This window comes from Notamacropus eugenii, chromosome 2 (assembly GCF_028372415.1).
Source record: "Notamacropus eugenii isolate mMacEug1 chromosome 2, mMacEug1.pri_v2, whole genome shotgun sequence".
Taxonomy (NCBI): Eukaryota; Metazoa; Chordata; class Mammalia; order Diprotodontia; family Macropodidae; genus Notamacropus; species Notamacropus eugenii.
The window spans coordinates 77,822,402-77,831,459 of record NC_092873.1 but is presented as its reverse complement, the minus strand read 5'-3'; positions in this window follow the sequence as shown (position 1 = coordinate 77,831,459).

Genomic DNA, 9,058 nt, shown 5'->3' with positions numbered 1-9,058 from the left:
GTGTGTGTGTATGTGTGTGTGTGTGTGTGTGTGTGTGTGTGTGTGTTTGTGTGTGTTTATTGGGGGGGGAAAGCAGGGACTGGGTGGAGCACCCCGATTTTTATCAGACTAATAACCTCTTTTCTTAGTCTGCCTTAGGCAATCAAAGGAAAAGGAAGGTGTGAGGAGAGATGACCTGCATTGGCTCTGAAGTTTACCTAGGTTGCCTGAAGTATTCCTGGGTTTGAGGATACTTCAGGGGAATGGAGCAGAGAAAGGGGACAACAACTTACTATCTATAGTAACTTGGCTATCTATATACTAGCATGATGGAGATGAACACTGGGAAAGGAGATGGGAAAAACTGAGCTAAAGGTGAGAGAAGTAAGGTGGAGAAAGCATCCATAGCATCCTCTTTGCTATACTGGCTGTGCCCAGACACCTAGAAAAACCTCAGAAGATGGAAAAGGAGAAAAGGAGAAGTTAAGGGGAAGAGATGAGGTACCACATAGGGATGGAGGTGTGACCAGAATAAAGGGAATAAATTAGAATGGAAACGGGGAATAGAAGAATCAAAGGATTTAGAACAGTAAAGAACATTTGGAATCAGTCCAACCTGCTCATTATAGAAGAAGAGATGAAAACATTTGCCCAAAATCACACAACTAGTAAATAAAAGAGTCCGAATCTGAACTAGGTTCTACTGACTCCAAATCCAGGGCAGGTGCCTAAATTCCTTGGTTTTGTTTTTTGGGAGGTTTTTTGCTCTAGATCGAAATTAACCTTTGGGTCAAAGGAGGATAGAGAAACACACTGCTGTACCCTTATTGAGTCCTACTCTTGGAAGTTACCCCCTTCTTCCATCTGTGACTATTAGCCAACGCCTTGGAACTAGGAAATGCCAGAGCCAAATTGCTTTGTGAGGGACACTACTGGAGAGAGAGGCATTGCCAGTGCCCAGAGTCTCCCTAGAGTCTCCCTAGAATTTGAGTAGTTTCCCCAGTGCCATCTTGTGCTTCTCCCACTACCCATCTTGCACCAGTATTTATGTGAAGCTCAGGGAAGGGGTTAGGGTTCTGTTTAGGATTGGAGTAAGAACTGGGCTAAGATTAGGATTTAAGGGTAAAATGAAGGACAGGGATGAGATTAGTTTTAGGATTCAGGAAAGGAATGGACTTCTCTTGAGGTGACTCTTAAGATTAGGGTTATGTGGAAGTGAACGACTGAAATGGCATTAGGAGTGAGGGTGTAGTTCCAAAAGACTCACAATGAAACATGCTGTCCACCTCCATATATAAATCTGCAGGACTCAGTGTACAGATTGAAGCACATTTTTTTCTCTTTCTTTTCTTATGTTCTTTTTTTTCCCACATGGCTAACTATACATATTTGCAATGGGTTTTGTTTTTCTTGGCTTCTCAGAGGGTTGGGAGGAAGGAAGAAGGGTGAGGATCCAGTATTGAAAATAAAATAAAATTGGAAAAGAATAAAAGTATTTGGTTAGAGCAAAGGTCAGCAACAGATACAATAAATACTAGGTAAAACTAGCTTTGAGATTAAGATACTTTTAAGAATAGGGTAAGGATTTGAGATGGAGACGAGGTAGGAAGAGGTTAATATTAGGGCTCTGCTTCAGCATGAGGATTAGGACAAATCAAGGATTTGGGTCAAGATTAGGAGCAGGGCTTAGTGATAGTGAGGGATAAAGACATATGCATGCATCTTTGACCATGTACTTGGGGCTGGCTCTGGAATGTCAGGGAGAAGGAGGGAACTCAGTCATGTCAGTCATGCTCTCTATGCAGTTCTACTCACCCCATAATTGATGATGAGAGCCTGGGAATCCCCAAAAAGCCCTGTAGCACTACCAACATAGTTCACTTTTCAAGATGCAAATCCTACATAATGTGTTTGTGGTATCCTCCAGGCCTTTCCCCTGCTTTTGAAGTTTTCTCCTGACACCATATCTGCCACAGCCCTGGTGCCAACACAGAACCCCTTGTGAGGGTCAGAGCCAAGGAGGGTGTGTTCCCTATGTTTAGAATGCATTACAGATAGGCAGATCATGTAGCTCACTTCCCTCTCCCCAATATTTCTGTACATGTGAAATCCGGTTACAATAAGCTGAGGAATGCACTGTTGCAGAGTGGTAAGAGAAATATTTTGTAATTCTAGGATGTGTGTTCAAATCCCAGCTCTTCCACTTCCTATGTGACACAACCATTCTGGGCTATTTTCTTATCTGTAAAGGTCTAAGGTCTGTTTTAACTCCAAACTATGGTCCTGTTACTGCAGTACTAGGCACAAAGTACCTTCTTCATAAATTCATGTTGGCTGATTGCTTGAAGGCATCCTGGAAAGGAAAAAAGGATGCCCACAAAATGACATTGTAAAGGACATTCTGTGAAAATGCTACCCTTTTTCTTGGATGCAGGAGGGGACATTTAGAGACATCTCCAACTCTCTCAACCCTGTTGATGCCTCCTCAAAATAAAGGCCTAGCACAGGACGCAACAAGGGATAGATAGAGCCCTGGCTGACCATGTCAATATACCAGAAGCTGGGAATGTTTCTATATACAGTTAGTGCTTAGATCAGGAATAAAATTAGTATGAGGGAGAAAGAAAAGATTAGGATAGAAATAGAGTTAGAGTCAATCAATAAGCATTTATTAAGTGCTTGCTATGTTTGAGGCACTGTGCTGAGTGATGGCAATATAAGACACAAGGTCCCTGCCCTCAAGGAGTTTCTATTCTAATGGTAGAGATAACGTGCAAACAGCTATCTACAGCTAGGTGGTGCAAGGATAGAGTGCCAGGCCTAGAGTCAGAAAGATGGAGTTCAAATTTGAACCTAGACACTTACTAGCTATGGGACTCTCGGCAAGTCACTTAACCCTGTTTGCCTCAGTTTCCTCACCTGTAAAATGAGCTGGAGCAAGAAATGGCAAACCACTCCAGTATCTTTGCCAAGAAAACCCAAAATTGGGTCATGAAGTCAGATAGGACTGAAACAACTGAACAACAGCATGTACAGACAAGATATACAGTGACTAGAGGAAGATACTATCAGAGGGAAGATACCAACCCTGGGGTGGAGAATAGGGGGAACAGTGGAGGAGGGAGAAAAGTCTGTTACTAAAGGTAGGATTTGTGCTGAGTCTTGAAAGGAAGTTAGAATAGACTGATATAAGGAGGAAAGGCATTCCAAGCATGGAGTACAGTCAATGCAAATATGTAGAAATAGGAAATGGGGAGTCCTGTACTAAGAACAAGAAAGCAGGTGAGTCTGGATGGTAAAGAATGTGGAAGGGAGGAAAATGTAAAAAGACTGGAAAACTAGAAGGAAGGTGGGTTGTAAAGGACTTTAAATTCCAAACAGAAAGAGAACTTTATATTTGCTCCTGAAAGTAATAAGGAGAGAACGGTGTCTATTGCTGATATTGTCAGGGCAAATCACATAGCTCACTTCCCAGTCCCTCAGATTTTCTGTGTATGTGAAATTTGGAGTTTATTGAGTGAGTGAGTATGTGTGCATCTCTGTGTGTGTTTGTGTGTGTGTGTGTGTGTGTGTGTGTGTGTGTTGTATGTGTTGTGGTGAGGGGGGTGCCATGATCAGACCTGCTCATTAGGAAAAGCACTTTGAATGAAGAATGAACAGGAGTGGGAGAGATACCAATCAAAAAGCAATTGCTATGGTCTACATGAGAGATGATGAAGGCTTATGCTAAAGTGGTGTCTACGTGGAGAGAAGGTCAGGGTATGATATGTGAAGGTAGAGAGAGAAAGAATTGGCAACAGATGGATATGTAGAGTGAGTATGAGTGAAGAGTTGAGAATGACATCAAATTTGTGAGGCTAGGTTACTGGGAGGATGGTCGGTACCCTCAAAAGTAGTAGGGAGTTTCAGAACAGGAGTTTGGGGGTAAAAATAAAGAGTTCTGTTTGGGGCACATTGAGTTTAAGATATCTGGGGAAAATCCAGTTACAGTGGTGTGATGTGAGACTGGAGCTCAGGAGAGAGTTTAGGGCTGGATATAGATCTGGGAATCATCTGCAAAGAGACAATAATTGAACTCTTGGGAGTTGATGAGATCACCAAACAAGATAGCACAGAGGGAAAAGAGAAAACGGCTGAGGACAGATTTCTGGGATATATCTATGGCTAATGGGTGTCACCTAGATCAGAAACTAGCAAAGAAGACTAAGAAGGACTAGTCTAACAGGTAGGAGAACCAGGAGAGAAGCATGTCACAAAAACCTAGAGAGAAGGGAGTAACCAGGAGAAGAGGGTGATCAACAGAGTGAAAGATAGGTCAAGGAGAATCTCTTTCTGCCTCAAGAAGACTGAGGCTTGAGAAAAGGTCATAGAGATGGGGTTCGTGGTATGATAGGGTAAGGAATGGGATTACAGTTTATTCTGGAATTAAATTTCGGGATAGGGATAAAAGATTGGGTTAGTGTTAAACTGTTAGGCTTAGAAAGTTAAGACTGGGGATAAAATTAGAAATGGTTTGAGCAAGAGGGATAAAATTTTTAAATGGGTCTTGACAGAAAGTAAGGTCCCATATACAACAAAATATTTCTAGCAGTACTTTTTCAGATAGCAAATAACTGGAAATAAAAATAATTCCCATTAAGTGGAAAATGACTAAACAAATCGAAGTGAATATTGTGGAATATTACTGTGCCATACGAACAAAACCAGATATAAAGAATTGGAGAAGCATAGCAAAGCTTACAAGAACTGATACAGAGTAAAGTAAGTAGAACCAAGAAAACAATATACTAGCAGTGTGATCCTGGTCAAGTCACTTAACCTCTCTCTGCCTCAGTTCTCTCATCTGTCAAAAGAGAATAAAAATAACACCTCCTTCCCTCCTTGGATTGTTGTGAGAATAACACAAGATAATATTTGAAAAGTGATATGCAAACATAAATGCATATAATGCTAGCTATCGTTATATGTACAGATCTCCTTGGGTCGCTATTTGGCACAGATCACACCAAAGGGTTGGGCCCTGGTTAATCATACTTCACCATACCCTAAGGATATTTCTACATAGGGTCTTGTCCTCACGTAGAACATTGGAGTAATGGATTACTAAGATGCCATTAAGATGAACTGGTATGAGATACACAAATTAATATGGAAAGATCAATATGAAATAATGCAGAGTGGAAAAAAGTTCAGCCAAAAGAAATGGAGTCCAAATTAACTATGATCTTATAAAAAGAAAAGTGAGTAAGAAGGAAGAGGCAAAGCATCCTTTTGAGGACTTAGAGGGCATGACTAGAAAATTGTTATGAAAATTAGTGCATTGAAATTAATTCATTTAAGTGTAGATAGTTACTAAACAAGTTTAGTTGGTTATATTTAAGTTTAATGTTAAGGTTTTGGATAAAGTACTCTCAAGAAGAAAATGTAGATTCCTTTCTTCTGTAAAATTTCCTTTTTGGACTGTGCATTCCACAATCACCAATCCCAAACAATGTAAAGCATTAAGAAAAACAGGGAAGAGGAAGGAACAAAAAACTTCTGTTAGGTAGAGAATGTAAGTACAAAGGATGGTGCAGTGGATAAAACACCAGGTATAGAATCAAGAAGACCTGAGTTTAAATCTGCCCTTGAACACTTACTAGCTGAGTAACTCTGGCCAAATCACTTAATTTCTGTTTGTCTCAGTATTCTCAGTTGTAAAGTGGGGATAATAATAGCATCTCTCTCCCCATGATTGTTGTGGGGACCAAATGAATTACTCTGTAAAATGCTTAGTTACAGTGCCTGACACACAGCTGGTGCTTAATGAAAGTTTGTTCTCTTAATTCTTTTCCAATAAAAGAGATATCTAGTAATGATTAAAATTCCTTAAGCTACCAGGGTTAATCAAATCAGGGAACTCAAGGAATTGGAGGCAGGTGATGGCCCCCAGGATGGATCATGTTAAAGGACTTGAGGACCCTGGGGACATTTGGATCCTTGGGTTCCCTTATAGTAAAGATATTATTATATCCTTTTTTGTGGACCTCTTCGGCCATATGGTCCCTTTCCCAGAATAATGTTTTTCAATGCATAAATTAAAATCAATTATATTGAAATAAAGTTACCTGTCTGTATAAATGTTGCTAACTTTATTTCATCGTAATTGGTACATATGTGGTAAAAACAAATTGTGGCACATTAGTGAGTGTGTTATGTGTGTGTGTATGTGTATACATGTATATACGTATCTATATAACAAGTTCATGGACCCCTCAAGTTAAGGACCTCTGCCTTATAGGATGGTGTTATGATTAGGTATTAGTTAGGATAATTTTAAGGTTAGTAACCCTAAAGTTAGGGTAAAAGATATATAGGATTATGATTAATGTTGGAGTATTCATAGACTGGTGGACAGGAAGGTAGCTGGACATAGAGTTGGAACTCACACATGTGTGAGTTTAAATTATTCTATTGTCTCAATGTATGACCTTGGGCAAGTACTTCTCTTTTATGGATCTCAGTTTGCTCATCAGTAAAATAAAGAGTTTGGACTAGATAACGTGTAAATTCTCCTGTAGCTCTGGCAGTTTATTTTTCTCTAATTAGGGTTAAAAATATAGTCAGATGGAAGGTTGTTTGGGTCTATTTCTCCCTGTTAATGGCTCATTTCCTTATTAAGTTTCTATCCAGGTTCAAAGAAGCATGGGATATGGATATGTTCGAAATTCTCTTTCTAATAACCTTTCCCAATCCCAACTGGTTGGAGGGGAAACCAGAAGTGAAGGGGTTAAGTTGGAGATTCAGGATTTTCCCCTGGCAGTACTCCAGGGAAGACAGCCACTGTGACTAGATGCTGGTAGTTTCAGCAACATCTGTTTGATGCTGTGTCTTTTGGTAAACAATCATATCTCCTTCCATCTCTCTCCTCATATCTCATGTGCACTCTGTCAAACCACAAGGTCACCTGCTTTTCTAATTTTCTGTTACCAAGGCAGTTCCCAGAATTTAGTTCCCCAGTTTTTTAATGGCTTATCAGGAGAAGCAGGGGGATCTAGAGCTGCTCACCATCCTCCTTCTCTTTCCCTGTGTCTACTGAATGACTTCACAACAAAAAGTAATTTTTCAATTTTGGAGTCAAAAGTTCCCCAGAGACTTGGAAAACCCTGAATAAAGCGCATGGGGAACTTTGCAAAGATATTCCCTTCCACCAATATCCATATGCATAGGGACTACACAGATTTGGGGTCATAAGTTCAGGCTTGGAGCAAGAGGAGGGTTGAGACTATGGAATTGGGCCTCTTTGACCTTCATTATCATCTGATGGGCTTTATCCTGGAATTTCCACATTTTCTGCCAGCCTAGTTCCCCCTTTCTCTCCATACCTGTACTGCCTTTCCTCTTCTTCCACCTGCATGCCCCCATCTCCAGCCTTATCTTAAGTGTCAGGGCATCCTCCCATGTCACAACTGACATGTTGGCACCATAGTTCCTGAAAGAGGCCTAGCTGGACTCTGGAACAGGTTTTCATGTGCCATGGAGGTGGAATTCAGAGAAAAGGGGAGGAGAAAAGTTTAAGTGGATCTAATTTAGCCTCTGGGGAACTACCCTGAGGTCAATAGATTCCACTTGTGCTCGCATGAGGGAGGATTCATATCTCCAAATACTGGTTCTAAGGAAACCTTCCAACCGGGACAATCTAAAATCTGTCACGAGAGAGCAATGTGGTTCTCTTTTCCTCAGATCATTAGGTCCTAACAGCCATAGTTACAATTATTCCTTTAAACATTTCAGTTGCTACTAAGCACAAATGCTTATCAGTGCTAACAACTTGTACCTCAGCCATTACAGGCTTTTTGTATGCCAGTATATTCACCTGCCAACTTCCTTCTAAACAATAGCTTTGTGGCAAATGAGGATCCAAAGTTTCTTTCCAATGACCTGCATGAACTCAGTGTTGAAGACACAAGTCTGCACAAAGCATTTTCTTCAGGGTCCCTTGATAGCCAGCTTTAGTAGTAGGGACATACTGACTTGAAGGCTTTTCCTAGCCGTCCCTCACACTTGAAATGCTCTCCCTCCTCACTTCCACCTTATGGCTTCCTTCAAGACTCGGCGCTAATGCCATCTTCTGCAAGAGTCCTTTTCTGGTTCATCATCCCTCCACACTGCCCCCCTCTTTCCATCCAGTGCCTCCCATTTGTACAGTGTTTATTTTGCATTAAGACAACCTGAGAAGGGGAGAAGGAAGGGAGGAGCATAACTGGAAATAAATATAAAAGCAAAATAAATTAAGATTTGAATTTAGCAGTTAAAAATGGAACCCAAATAAAAAGTAACTCAATTCCTTTAAAATCTAGGTGATTAATTAAAAAATTAATCTTTGGAGTGTAAAGCACATTCTGAAAAAGTTTTGAAGCCAGATTCCCGAGTTTAGTTGTTCTGTGCTGGATCCATTCAAATATTTCTGAATTCAGGACACACTCTACAAAAGGTCGTAGAAGCTCAGAGTTGTAAGGCAAAGGTGTCAAAGATTCAGCTATGGGCTACATGCTGCTCACAACATTCCTATGTGGTTTAACCCAATTAAAATGTAGCTAGGAAATAATTAAGAAAAAAAATAAAAATACAGCAAACTATAGATAATATTACATTTTAAAACTAAGTCAATATCAATTCATCAACTCAAGATGAAAAATGCTATCCATGTTCAGAGAGAGAAATGATAAACTTTGAGTACAGAATGAAGCATGCTTTTTTCATTTGACTTTTATTATCTTTTTTTTTTTTTTTTTTGCAATATGGCTAATATGGAAACATATTTTCCATGACTTCATGTGTATAATTTATGTCATATTTTTTATCTTTTCAATGGGTAGAGAGAAGCTGGAGGGAGAATTTGCAACTCAGTTAAAAAAAATTAATGTTAAAATAAATTATATTTGAAAAATTAAGTCAATATGTAGCTCCCAAGGATCTTTATGTACTGTTTAATGGCCCCTATTTCTATTTGAGTTTGATACATCTGTGGTAGGGAATCATCCAACTGAATGGTTCTCAAAGTGCAGTCTGAAGATTCTCAGCTTTTCTCAGATTTTCA